At 51.7% G+C, this 14,303-nt stretch overlaps 1 non-coding gene across 1 annotated transcript; it reads right to left on the bottom strand.

Annotated features, from left to right (window-relative positions):
• Nucleotides 1-10,063: 10,063 nt before the first annotated feature.
• On the bottom strand, nt 10,064-10,136 carry trnak-cuu. The gene has a single exon. It is a non-coding gene; the product is annotated as a tRNA-Lys (tRNA).
• Nucleotides 10,137-14,303: the final 4,167 nt, after the last annotated feature.

Raw genomic sequence — 14,303 nt, 5'->3', positions numbered from 1 at the left:
ACCTTCATTGCAAGAGGATTTGAGTTCAGAACTAGGGGTGTCTTACTGCAGTTACATAAGGCCTTGGTGAGACCACACCTGGAATACTGTGTGCAGTTTTGGTCTCCCTACCTAAGAAAGGATATACATATCATAGAGTGAGTGCAACAAAGGTTCACTAGGCTGATACCGGGATGGCAGGGCTGCAGTATGAGGAGAAATTGGTTCGGCTGGGCCTGTATTCACTAATGTTTAAAAGAATGAGAGATTGAAACACATAAAATTCTAACAGGGCTAGATGGACTGGATGCAGAGAGGATGCTGGGGGAGTCTAGAACCAGAGGCCACAGTCTCAGAATATGGGGCAGGCCATTTAGAACTGAGATGAGGAAAAATTTCTTCACTCAAAGGGTGGTCAACCTGTGGAATTCTCTATCTCAGAAGGCTGTGGAGGCTGGGTCACTGAGTGTGTTCAAGAAAGAAATTGATAATTTTTTGGATGTTAGGGGCATCAGAGGATATGGAGAGAAAACGGGAATATGGCGTTGAGATAGAGGATCAGCCATGATCATATTGAATGGCAGAGAGGCTTGAAGGGCTGAATGGCCGACTCCTGCTCCTAGTTTCAATGTAACCTTTGTTCCCCCACTTGTGGGTGGTAAATTTTACAGGAAGGGCTGATTCTGGCAAGATGGGCTTATAATGATATGTAGATGTATTACAATGAAGCTCCAGACGTCCGGTGGCAGGAAATATGACTCACCATTGATGGGCGGAGCGGAAGATTGCAAACGAGTTTCATGACGGCATGAAACTGATTTTTGGCTTTCCCTCCATATTTCCCGCTCACGCCCGCCTTGGCGCCAGCTGCCAGCGGGCACGGACGATTCCATCCAATGAGAACCATCAAAGTAGGTTATACATTTATATGCAGAAAGTGTTAGCAAATCTCATTCTGGATGAATACGACATTACAGGCCTCACATTCAATCAATAATCTTTCACATGAAACCAATTAAACCAAATCAACAAAATTGGGATAAATCAGGCACAGCCCCTAATTCAGGTCAGCTGTAACTCACATTCAATCAACAATCTTTCACGTTTTTTTTCTGCAATAATCTTTCACGTACATTCAGTCAATCTCAGACCATCAGAGGTGACCTAATTATTGACAGTGGTTAGTTTCTTAATGAATGGTTCTTTATCTTAATCCAGCTCGTGTATATTGATAGCAGTCGATTAACTTTAAAATGTATGATAACAAGATACTTATGGATGAGGGAGGCCCTTCAGCTCATCTTAATTCACCCATCCAGAAAGATCTTTCCCCCTAATTGTAGAAGCTAGTTTGTACATATGTCCTTCATGTCTTTCTCACAACACCTGTATTTTTAACTACCTTGTATACCTTTATAAGACCATGTCTCAGATTTCTGCTTTCCAGACCGAAAAGCCAAGGTTTCATCAGTCTTTCCTCATAACTTGGACCTCTACCAGTCACAATCTGCACTGCCTTCAGTAATTAATTTTCAGTGACCAGAACAGGCCACACAATTGAGGTGTAACTCTTTCAAGTACAAACACGTTTCCATCTGTTCCTATTCAGATGAAGTTACATTGTTTCATAGTTTGCCATTGTGAGATCTGAACTCTTGATAATCTTTTAAAATTAAAACCAATTAAAACAAATCAACAAAATTGGGATAAATCAGGCACAGCCCCTAATTCAGGTCAGCTGTAAAACCAAGGACAAAGTTTAAAGGAACCTTACAAACTTTAAATCAACATGTGATTAAAGGGGTCAACAAAACACCCCAGTCCCCGCAGTGCCCACCGAGCACGGAAGGCCTCGAGCGTGTCAGCAGACACCGTGTGCTCCCTCTCCAGGGACATCCGACAGCGAACGTAGCTGTGGAAGAGGGACAAACAATCGGGCGGGACTCCCCCGTCGATCGCCCGCTGCCTGGATCTGTTAAAGGCCAACTTGGCCAGTCCCAGGAGCAGGTTCACGAGGAGGTCCTCCTCCTTCCCGACCCCCTTCCGCACCGGGTGCCCATAGATCAGGAGCGGGGGCTGAAGTGCAAACAAAACATCAATAAAAGGTTTTTCAAATAACTAAAAAGGGAGTGCAGCCTACAACGCCCTATATATGCATGGTCCACGGACTTCACAAGACAGCAAAAAGGGCACGTGTCCTGAGAGTCCGTGAACCTATTCTCCTATTATAGGGGACTGCTGCATGCAACACCCTCCAACCCAGGTCCCCGATAGAAAGGGAGAGAACACCTCCGTAGAGGGCCTCCCATTGGGGGCCTCCGCCGCCAGACGGCAACAAGGCACGCCAGGGTGTGTCCGGGCGACGGACAAGGGCGAGAAAATGGAAGGTGTGCAGCAGCAGTCCATACAAAAAGCCCCTCTTTGCCGTGCCAAAAGGCACGGAGGGCATGTCCCCGAGGGGGCTCATATTGCGGGGCACCAGCACCCGAGGGAGGGTTCCGGGCTTGGGGCCAATGTGGAATTCTGTCCGAACAGGGAAACGTTCAGACGGAAGACCACTGCGCAGCTGGGCCACCTCAAGACCCAAAATAACGTCGGGTCCGAGCACTATCGTTCTCAGGTCTTGGATGGCATCGGCTGCAACCTGGACAAAATCAGACGCGCAATGCGCCAACTCCTGCAGGAGCATCCAGCCCAGTCCTCCGCCTCCTAGCACGTCCCCGATCCTGGTCACCCCTGTGGCCACAGCCCTCCTCTCCGCCAACGACTGAAAGGGACGGAGGGGCGGATTCCTGAGCAGCGGCTGACGATAGCCGCTACTGCTGACGGGGGAGAGCTGCGTCGCGAGGCGACCACGTTCCAGACTTTGATCATGTCCTGGTAAAAGACGGGCAACGCCTGCAAGGAGCCACCGAGGCCCATCTGTTCTTTAAACAGGAGCTGCACGTCATAATTCAGGCTGTGCACCTGACGGAAGAAATACGTCGTCAGGGCACACCATCTAGGAGGAGGCTCAATGTAGAGGTATTGCTGCAGGGTCTGAAGGCGGAAAGTCGCCACCTGTGTGCGTAGGCACACTAGCGCCTGACCACCCTCCCTAAGCGGGAGACTCAGAACCTCAGCAGCCACCCAGTGCAATCTTTTGTCCCAGAAGAAGTCAACTAACAATTTCTGGATTCTTGTAACAAAGTCTGGGGGAGGGGTCAAAGTGACCAGTCGATACCACAACATGGCGGCGATCAGCTGGTTTATGACCAGAACTCAACCCCAGTAAGACAGCACTCGGAGCAGTCCTGTCCAGCGCCGCAGGTGAGCGGTGACTTTCATCTCCAGTTCCTGCCAGTTTGCCGGCCAGGATTCCTCAGCAGGGCAGAGATGGACCCCCAGGTAGAGGAGGCTGGTCCTGCTCCAGGTGAAAGGCCCGAGCTCCTCGGGTAGGGGATCCATTTGCCACTGACCGACCAGGAGTCCAGAACATTTACCCCAGTTGATCCTGGCAGAAGAAGCGGCAGAGTAGACCTCCTGGCACTCGCGCATCCTCTGCAGGTCAGCCGGGTCACTAAACATAAGGAGCACGTCATCGGCGTAAGCCGAAAGGACCACACCGATGCCCGGCCCGCGCAGAACCAATCCCGAAAACCTCCTCCGCAAGAGGCGCAGGAAAGGCTCCACGCAAATAGAATACAACTGGCCAGACAGGGGGCAGCCCTGACGTACACCTCTCCCAAAGCGAAGGGGCGCCGTCAGGGACCCGTTAACCTTCACTAGACACTCCGCAGCGGTGTACAGAAGTCGGATCCGGGCGACAAAATGCGTCCCGAACCCGAACGCTCGCAGAGTTCCGAGTAAGTATCCGTGATCCACCCTGTCGAACGCCTTCTCCTGATCGAGAGACAGGAAGGCGCTCGACAGACCAGCCTTCTTGGAATGGTGGATGATGTCCCGGACCAGATGGATGTTATCATAAATGGTTCGGTCCGGGACGGTGTAGGACTGGTCAGGGTGGATCATGTGGTCCAGCACGGTGCCGAGCCGAGAAGACATGGCTCGGGCGAAGATTTTGTAGTCCGTGCTGAGGAGGGAGACCAGGCGCCAGTTTAAAAGAAGGCGGAGATCCCCCTTCTTCGGCAGCAGGGCAATCACGGCCCTGCGCCACGAAAGGGGCATCTCCCCGGTAGCAATGCTCTCCCCCAGGACCCCCGCGAAGTCGCTCCCCAAGACGTCCCAGAATGCCCTGAAGAACTCCACGATCAGCCCGTCAAGTCCCGGGGATTTGCCCCTAGAAAGACCGTCGAGTGCGCTGGTCAGCTCCCCCAGACTTATAGGGGAGTCGAGCTTTCCGGCGCACTCCGGGCCGACCTGCGGCAGGTCTTCCCACAAAACTCTGCAAGCATCTTCGCTGGACGGATCCGGAGAGAACAGGGCAGTGTAGTAATCTCGGGCGATGGCCCTGATGCCCTCCGGATCCGAGACAAGGGATCCGTCGTCAGCCAGCAGCGTAAAGAGCTGCTGACGGACCCCGTGCCTTTTTTCCAGCGAGTAGAAGAAGGGGGAGCCGCGGTCTATCGCCTTGAGGAACCGGATCCACGACCTCACGAACGCGCCCCGAGACCCGACCAGTTGCAGGTCCCGCAGCGCGCCCTTCTTCTCATCGTACACCGACCGCAGGGCCGGGTCCGTGTCAGGCTAACGGAGACTTGCCTCCAGGTCGAGCACCTCCTTCTCCAACTCCTCGACCCTGGATTTGCGTCTCTTTGTCGACCCCTTCGCGTACTCTTGACAGAAAACTCGGACGCGAGTCTTGCCCACGTCCCACCATAGCCTCAAGGAGGGGAAGCCTCCCCGCTTCCTTCTCCAGCCGGCCCAGAAGCGACGGAACGAGTCCAGGAACCGCTGGTCTTCCAACAACAGGTTATTAAAATGCCAGTACGCGGACCCCGTCCGAGCGCAGAACGAAGTGAGCTCCGCCCACACCAGATGGTGGTCCGTGCACGGAACCTGCTGTATAGAAGCAGCCGGAACGCAGGACACGTACGCCTTCGAAACGTAAAGGCGCTCGAGTCTGGACGCTCCGACTCCAGGTGACATAAAGGTGAACACGCTGGAGACAGGATGGAGATTTCGCCAGACGTCCACCAAGTCGAAGGACCTGACCAGGTCACGCAACTTACTCACACCTCGCGTGCAGTGCGGGGTACCGTGACGGTCCCGGACCCCGAGGGTGCAATTGAAATCTCCCCCGAGGACGATGCACTCGCCAGCGTCGATGGAGCCGAGATGAGTGGACACTGCTTCAAAGAAGCTTGCTTGCTGCTGCGTACCCATTCACAAAGTGAAGCACCGCCCCCCAGACGCACAGTCAGGTGCAGCAACAGGCCTGGCACCGGCTCCTTGACCCCCAAGATCTCCGGCTGAAAATGCGGGGCCAACAAGATAGCCACCCCGCCCGAATTGGAGGCTAGGTGACTCATGTAGACCCCCCCTCGCCACTCCAGGAGCCACGTGGCTTCGTCTCCCGGAACGGTATGGGTTTCTTGCAGGAAGCACAACGCATACTTCCCATCCCTGAGGACCGAGAAGTTCTGGAACCTGCGCTGTGCGCCCCTGCTGCCATGGATGTTGAGGCTGGCTATATTTGTCTTCAACGTCAAAGGTACATCAAACCTTCACCTTAAATAAAAAAGAACAGGATTTTTTAGTCCTTCCTCTCCTTCAGGAGCCCAGCGAGAAACGTTTGGACCCTCCGCCGCGCGTTCCTATCCAACTCGGGAGCCTTGAGAGCCTCGCGAGTGGACCAAAACACCAGCGGAAAAGAATGCCACCGGTCCAAGGCCAAATGAACCCTGTCTCGGCGACCGCGATGACTCGCCAAAAAGTCCCGGAGTTCCCTTGGGGGGATGAGGGGGGAGTCAGTGGAGGGCACCAGGTGATCCACCGCCTCGCTTGAGAGTGACTCAGCGTAATCTCCAGCGCTCACCACGGACACCCCGTCCTCCTCCAGGTCGTCGCCTCCAGCTTCCGACCCCTCCCCCGCATTGAGTACGGGGGCTGATTCGGAGCTGCCAGCTGGCCCCACCTGTACCTCGATCCCACCCCCAGGATCAAGGCCAGAGGGGTCCTCTCTGGTCTCCTCTAAACGTTTTGGGCCAGAGGGCAGCGGCAGTTCTGATGCCCGCTCTCCTCCCGGCACCAGGTCGTCCGGGGAGCTCAGGACAAGCTCCTGACCTAAAACTAGGACGCCCGGTGCTAAGGTTTGGGAGGGAGCGGGAAGGCCTTCCTTCTCGCCGCCACCCAATGACCCGTTAACATTTTTAAAATTTTGAAAGCTACAGTCCCCCGACGAGCCAGAAAGTACCTCGGGGGTATCGAGTGTTCCTGAGTCGGGCACCACCTCAAGGGAGGTGCCCTCAGTGACCCCCGAGGGGCCCTGTTCAGGGGACTGCAGCAGGTTGACGGGGGGAACAGTGGTGGGAGTAGGTGCAGGGGTTTTGGGTTCCCCCAGAGGACAGGGCGAGGTTTTACATGGTGGAGACGCCACCACCTCTTCATCGGGGGAAGGGACACACCCAACTTCTTCAGTTTGGGCGTCGCCCACTTCCTCCTCTGAAGCGTGACGTCTCTTCCGGGTCAGGCTGGGGGTTAGGGAGACCTCCATCTCCGAGGCCCCCTCCTGCTTGTCCAGCCTTCCCGGATAGTCCACCCTCTGGGGTTTGGGTTTCTATATAACCGGCTCGGGGTCCCGCGTCTTTTCCCCGCTGGCCCCGGGAGCACGCGCAGGGACGACGCTAGGCCCAGCACTCGGCGCCTTAGCGCCCACGGGCCCGGGAGCACACGCGGACACGACGCCGGGGCCGGATGATGTTTTTTCCCCCGAGCCGGTGCTTGCAGGTGTTTGGGGGCGTTTCAGGGGCCGCCTCCAGGTTGCGGGTCTTCCTCCGCGCCTTCTTACGGCGCGGGGGCTCTCCCCCTGCCTCACCGGCAGCCAAGATGGCAGTGGCTGCCGGCGTCGCTTCCCCTTGCGGGGAGGGAGATGGAGTGGTGGCGGGGGGAGGAGGGGCGGTGCCAGCCGCAGCCGCTTGAGTGGGGCTCGTGGCCTTGGAGGCGGGGCAGTTCTTCCTCACGTGCCCCGCCTCCTTACAAGCATGGCACCGCATGCCCTCCGCGGTCCAGAAGACCCGTTGGTGGTCCCCTCAAAATTGATAGTAAAGGCCCCCTCCAGGCACTCCTCCTGGGCCAAGTGGACAAATACCTGGCGCCAGAAGGAGTACACATGGCGGAGGGCCGAGTCTTTGAGGCCAAGCGGGATTGGTGCAACTCCTGACCTGACCTCCCCCAGTTTATTAAGGTGGGGGAGGAGGAGCTCACTGGATAGAATAGGTGGGATGTTCGAAATAATAATTCTCTGGGCGGTGGCCTCAAGGGGGTCCACCGCCAGAAAAGTCCCGCCCAAAGTGAGTCCTTTTTGCAGGGCGAGGTGCACCGCCCGCTCGGACCTCAAGAAAAATATGGCCTTTCCATACATTTTAGAGGCCGCGACAATGGCTGAGGGGCCGACGACCCCAGCCATAGCCTTTACGCAGGCCTCTATTATCATTTCAGGGTGAGCATAGCTCTTCACCCCAAGGGCCCTGGTGAGGAGACGGAAAGGCGACAGGGCAGCAGGAGCAGCTGGAGCCGCAGAAGCAGCCACCCCCGCATAGGTTTTCTTTTTTTGAGGCCCTGCCACCGGAGACAAAACCGCCTCCACATTAGCCCTCGAGGGCCCGGCCACAGGCGATGGTGAATTGGCCTTAGGGCTAGAGCCACGCCCACCCCGGGAAGGATTGGCCATTTTGTTTTTTTTTTAAATTTAATATATATATATATTTTTTAAAAATATATGAAGTGTTCCTCCCTAGGGAGGGAAGGGGGTGGGGGAGAGAGGTAGAAACAACCTCCCCTCTTTTAGGCAGGAGAGGAGAGGAGGGAGAGGAGTAAAAGACAGGGAGGCACAGGAGGGAAAGAGGTAAATGTCCAGGTGGGTGTCCTCGATGGTGGATGGACGGTGGGTGGGGGCCTGATGTTCTTCAGGCAGGGGGCGGCGATGTCTTCACCAGCTACAGCCGGCCTTACCGGGAAAAGGGCTGGGTTGGGGGAGGGGTGGCAGAAAGATGGTTTCAGCACACACACACACCCTCCCTCTCTTCCTTCCCCAACCCCTCTGGCAGTCTTCTTGCCTCCCCCTACAAAACACAGTCCTTAATTGCCCCCACCTTAACAAAAATACACAGTTCAGACACCCACCTAGGATGTTGTTTTATAACACAGTCCTGGCCTCCTGGCCTTCCTGTCCAGTAGCAACAGCAGCAACTGTTCTCTTCTCTCCCTCTCTCTCCTTTGGCACCACAGGGGCAAGGCAGCAGCAGCAGCAGCACTGGAGGAGCAGCAGCAACAGCAGCAGAAGCAACAACCCCAAAGCAGCAGCAGCAGTTGTTCCTCTCTCCCTCTCTCTCCTTTGGCACCACAGAGGCAAGGCAGCACTGGAGCAGCAGCAGTAGTATCAGTCACGGAAACACTGAGGAGCACCAACACCACACACCTTCTCTCCTCAGTATCAGGGAACAAACTGAATCCACAGTTGCCTCCATGAGATCGTTAAGAAGATGAACTCTTGATAATCTTTTAAATGAAAACCAAATCAACAAAATTGGGATATATCAGGCACAGCCCCTAATTCAGGTCAGCTGTAAAACCAAGGACAAAGTTTAAAGGAACCTTACAAACTTTAAATCAAAATGTGATTAAACGGGTCAACAAAACACCCCAGTCCCCGTGGTGCCCACCGAGCACGGAAGGCCTTGAGAGTGCCGGCAGACACCGCGTGCTCCTTCTCCAGGGACATCCGGCAGCGAACGTAGCCGCGGAAGAGGGACAAACAATCGGCGGGACTCCCCCGTCGATCGCCCGCTGCCTGGACCTGTTAATGACCAACTTGGCCAGGCCCAGGAGCAGGTTCACGAGGAGGTCCTCCTCCTTCCCGACCCCCTTCCGCACCGGGTGCCCATAGATCAGGAGCGTGGGGCTGAAGTGCAAACAAAACATCAATAAAAGGTTTTTCAAATAACTAAAAAGGGAGTGCAGCCTACAACACCCTATGTATACATGGTCCACGGACTCCACAAGACCGCAAAAAGGGCACGTGTCCTGAGAGTCCATGAACCTATGCATCCTCTTATTATAGGGGACTGCTGCATGCAACACCCTCCAACCCAGATCCCCGATAGAAAGGGGGAAGGACACCTCCGTAGAGGGCCTCCCATCGGGGGCCTCCGCCGCCGGACGGCAACAAGGCACACCAGGGCGTGTCCGGGCGACGGACAAGGGCGAGAAAATGGAAGGTGTGCAGTAGCAGTCCGTACAAAAAGCCTCTCTTTGCTGTGCCAAAAGGCACGGAGGGCATGTCCCCGAGGCGGCTCATATTGCGGGGCACCAGCACCCGAGGGAGGGTTCGGGGCTTGGGGCCAATGTGGAATTCCGTCCGAACAGGGGAACGTTCAGACGGAAGACCACCGCGCACCTGGGCCACCTCAAGACCCAAAATAACATCGGATCCGAGCACGACCGTTCTCAGGTCTTGGATGGCATCGGCTGCGACCTGGACACTCACAGACGCGCATCGCGCCAACTCCTGCGGCAGCATCCAGCCCAGTCCTCCGCCACCCAGCACGTCCCCGATCCTGGTCACCCCTGCGGCCACAGCCCTCCTCTCCGCCAACCTCTGAAAAGGATGGAGGGGCGGATTCCTGAGCAGCGGCTCTCTGACGATAGCCGCTACTCCTGACGGGGGAGAGCTGCATCGCGAGGCGACCACTTTCCAGACTTTGATCAGGTCCTGGTAAAAGATGGGCAATGCCTGCAAGGAGCCACCGAGGCCCAGCTGTTCTATAAACAGGAGCTGCACGTCATAATTCAGGCCGTGCACCTGATGGAAGAAATATGTCGTCAGGGCACACCATCTAGGAGGAGGCTCGACGTAGAGGTATCGCTGCAGGGTCTGAAGGCGGAAAGTCGCCACCTGTGTGCGTAGGCACACAAAAAGTTACAGCACCCAACATGGGGCTCGAACCCACGACCCTGAGATTAAGAGTCTCATGCGCTACCAACTGAGCTAACCAGGAATGTTAAAATTCTGAACTGGCCTCGCTGGGATTTGAAGCTGTGAAACCATATCGTAATTCTTTGTGGCGCCTCTTAAGGTGCAACTTAAGGAACAAAGTAACCAGCAACCACGAGAACTCCACTAAAGTATTTACCATATCTCTCAGATACTCTAATATTCAGGGTAACTCTTTCGAATACAAACCCGTTTCCATCTGTTTTCAGATGAAGTTACATTGTTTTCATAGTTTGCCATTGTGAGATTTGAAATCTTGATAATCTTTTAAATCTTTTAAATTTTGAAATCTTGATACTCTTTTTGAGTAAACCTGTTTCCATCTGTTTCAGATGAAGTTACATTGTTTCATAGTTTGCCATTGTGAGATTTGAACTCTTGATACTCTTTTGAGTAAACCTGTTTCCATCTGTTTCAGATGAAGTTTCATTGTTTCATAGTTTGCCATTGTGAGATTTGAACTCTTGATTTTGGGGTTCCAAACCCAGTACCATAACCACTTGGCTATTTAGGCCAAGCTCAAAAACCTGTTTCCATCTGTTTCAGATGAAGTTACATTGTTTCATAGTTTGCCATTGTGAGATTTGAACTCTTGATCTTGGGGTTACAAACCCAGTACCATAACCACTTGGCTATTTAGGCCAAGCTCAAAAACCTGTTTCCATCTGTTTCAGATGAAGTTACATTGTTTCATAGTTTGCCATTGTGAGATTTGAAATCTTGATCTTGGGTTTACAAGCCCAGTACCATAACCACTTGGCTATTTTGGCCAAGCACAATTGAGGTGTATTCTGACCAGGACATTGTGCAGTGTGATCATTACTTCTTCTGACCTATGTTCAACTGCTTTCACCTTGTGGTTCAACAATCAATTGGCTTTCTTGATTGCTGCTCTGAATTGGTTGGACAAGTTAAGTTTCAGGTCCACTAAGATTTCTAAATATCTTTCTACTTCATGCATATCTATTACAATACTATTGATCCACTAATTTTCAGTATAGTTGTTTAATGATTTTTAAATCAATTAACTCACAGCTGGAAGACCGGGCATCCTTATTAAAGCTATATTAATAAAACTACACCAGGTTACCATTCAAAAATATTCCAAAGAATAATTTTTAATAGAAAAAGAAAACAAACCATTACATTATTTAATGCTGCTACATTGCTCTAGTTCATGGAAGATTCTACAACTGCATCTAAAACAGAAACTTGACATTTTATATAAAAGGCTTTTCTATAAAAAGTCCAATTCGGATAACTATTATTCATTCTTCAGCCCTGCTCATTAATACCGAAAATTCAAAGTTTAATGGGCTGTGTGCCCCACACTTTCGTTCTTTGTCCTTCATCAAAATTTTTTGTCGTGGCTAATGACAGAACATAGCACGAGTCAAATAAATGTCAATTTGTGTAATGCGCAATTTGTTAAGGAGTGAAACAAACCAGATCTGAAGAAAACAAACCCATCCCCTGGCAGGGGCAACATTGAGAAACAATTTATGCCAAAACAGCAACTTCCCCATTAAACATCACGCAGCACCACAAGAGGAAAAATAAACAGTCAATATTTTTCACTGTCTCTGATATTTGTGAGCTTTTGTAAATCTCTAAAAGGCATCCTGTAACCTAATGAATTCCTTCAGTTACCAAAATGATTAAAAAAACAATAAGCTGAATGGTGATGAGATTTTATATGCTTCTTCGTGTCTTGTTGCGATCTCAGGGTATCTAGGTTATGGAAATTAGTCTCAATCTCGCAAGACAGGAGTGTGCACTGAATAACAATAGGGGAGAGACAGACAAAACAGGTCAGACCTGCTGAAACCAGCTGTGAGATTCCAGCAAGCAATGTAAAAATATAGGCCAGGAATTTCCTCAGAGCTGCAGCCCCTCCATGTTCTGCTGAAGTTAGGAGAGCAGAGAGGGGCAATTCCAAGAAATCTCTGGACCTCAATCGCCTCTTATTATAAGAGAGCGAAATCTTCAAGAATCTAGAGATGACTCTCTCTGCAGCCTTCAGCAGAAATTCTCATTTGCTATCAATAGACATCATCTTTCTGTATTTATATTACAGGCTGCTTTAATTAGAAGTGTTGCTGTGATTCCTGGGGCTGGGGAATCTGCCTCGTTTTCACGACTGGACAGCCATGTATGGGTGCCAAACACGGATGCACCTCCCTTTAGAGGAATCGTGATTTTTATTCTGGTCACTGGACCAGGGAAACTTGGGAAGGAGGAAAGGGGAAGAGGGGATGAAGCGAGGTGTAGGCATGCTCACATATCGTGGAATTTTAGACAGAGGTGGCCATGCCCATGGCTGAAAATTCAGGCATGAGCCCACCTTCGCATGGCCAGGAAGCCCAAGCTTGATTTAATGGGCATCAGGTAATAATTAGCTCAGGGCAAGACTTCCAGCATCATCTGGGAGGAAGCTCAACCTCTGTAAGCTGCTAATAAAATGGCTGGCAGCTTTTCAGTCACTGCAGTACTATCGAGAATGGCGTCTACAACTGGAAGTGCTTTCAGTCCCCAATGAAGAATATTGCTGGAACTGGATAACGCAGTAAGTGGGGTGGAGGAGGGATGTTTCACCAGGGCTAATCTGATAGGCCGTGGCAAATGGGGTGGGGGGGCCACCATCAAAAGGGCAGTGGGGGGAAATAAACAGGGGTTGGAAGTAGCTTGAGGAGGCCTCTGTTGGGCACAGGATGTCCAAGCAGAAAGATAGCTCCCACATCCCAGACCACAAAAAGAACGCCAGGGTTCATTTGGCAGTGTCACTATGTGACCTGGGTGTCCCCACCACTGGTTAAACAAAACACAGCAGTGGCAGAAGAAAGAGGGCTTTAATTGGCCACTTAAGGCCCTCAATTTGGCTCAAAGGGCTGGCCACCCGAAGTCTTCCCCACCAGTGGTTAAATAACAGTGGAGGTGGGTAGGGAACATGCACGGTTTGCCCCCTTCCATGCCATTCAATTTTACGCTATGTTGCCTGCCAGCCTGCCCCAGCGGGGTAGGGGAGCCTAAAATGCCGGCCATATTTCCCCACTTCCTGTGTTTGTATCAGCCATGGTTCAGTGACAGTGCTCTCAGCACTAAGTCAGAAGTTTGTGAGTTCAGGGGCTTGAGAGCATTAGCGAGGTCTTCAATTGAGCACTGTACTAAGGGAGGCTGTACTGATGGATACACTATCTTTTGGAAGAGATGTTAAACTGAGGCCCCGTCTGCTCTCTCAGGTGGATGTTAAATATATCCTGGCACGATTGCGAAGAAGATCGGGTTATCCCCAGTGTCCTGGGCAATATTTATCTCTCAACAAACACCTAAAAATAGAAAATGTATTCATTATTGCATAGCAGTCATTAGGAGCTTCCTGTGTGTAACTTGGCCACTGAGTTTCCTACTTTACAACAATAGCTACACTTTGCAAGTACTTCATTGGCTGTAAAGCTCTTTGAGAGACCCTGAGGTGATGAAAGGGGCTATATAATTGCCAGTTTTCTTCAGGAGCTTGATGGGCTATTACGACCAACAGACCTGTTGCTCTGGCATTTGCAGCAAAAGCTCACAGTAACCATTTGTTCTTAAGGATTTCCATGAGGTCTGCCTCATTGCAGTGCCCAAACTGATAGGGAATTAAACAGCTGATTTTCCAAACATGTGCTACAAGCAGAGAACGTGCTCATCTGGAGGGCCTATTGAGAAATCGTAAGCACACAATTTTCATTGAGGAACGCCCTGCAGAAAGTTAGACCTCAAGTATCAATTCAAGAAACTTAATCCTTCCTTTGCTGACTGTGTCCACCAATTCATCTATACTTAGGGCACCCATGGATTTTATGTGTCCTGCAAGCCCTGGTAATCCATCCTTCATAGCATAGGTTACTCAGTTTGTATCTTCCCTTATATCTCTTACTGGCCTGCTTGTATTTAATGTGACCGGAGGCTTGGAGCGAATTAGGAACATAGGAACAGGCCCATTGGGCCTGCTCCGCCATTCAATATTATCATGGCTGATGATCCACTTCAATGCCTTTTTCCCATACTATCCTCATAGACCTTTATGTCATTGGTACTTAGAAATCTGCCAATCTCTGCTTTAAACATACTCAATGACTGAGCTCCCTCAGTCCTTCCGTGGCCCTCTAGGGTAGAGAATTCCAAAGAT

Source organism: Carcharodon carcharias, chromosome 14 (genome assembly GCF_017639515.1).
Source record: "Carcharodon carcharias isolate sCarCar2 chromosome 14, sCarCar2.pri, whole genome shotgun sequence".
NCBI classification, from domain to species: Eukaryota; Metazoa; Chordata; class Chondrichthyes; order Lamniformes; family Lamnidae; genus Carcharodon; species Carcharodon carcharias.
Note: the sequence above shows the minus strand (reverse complement) of the source record. Positions and strands in the feature narration are given on the sequence as shown.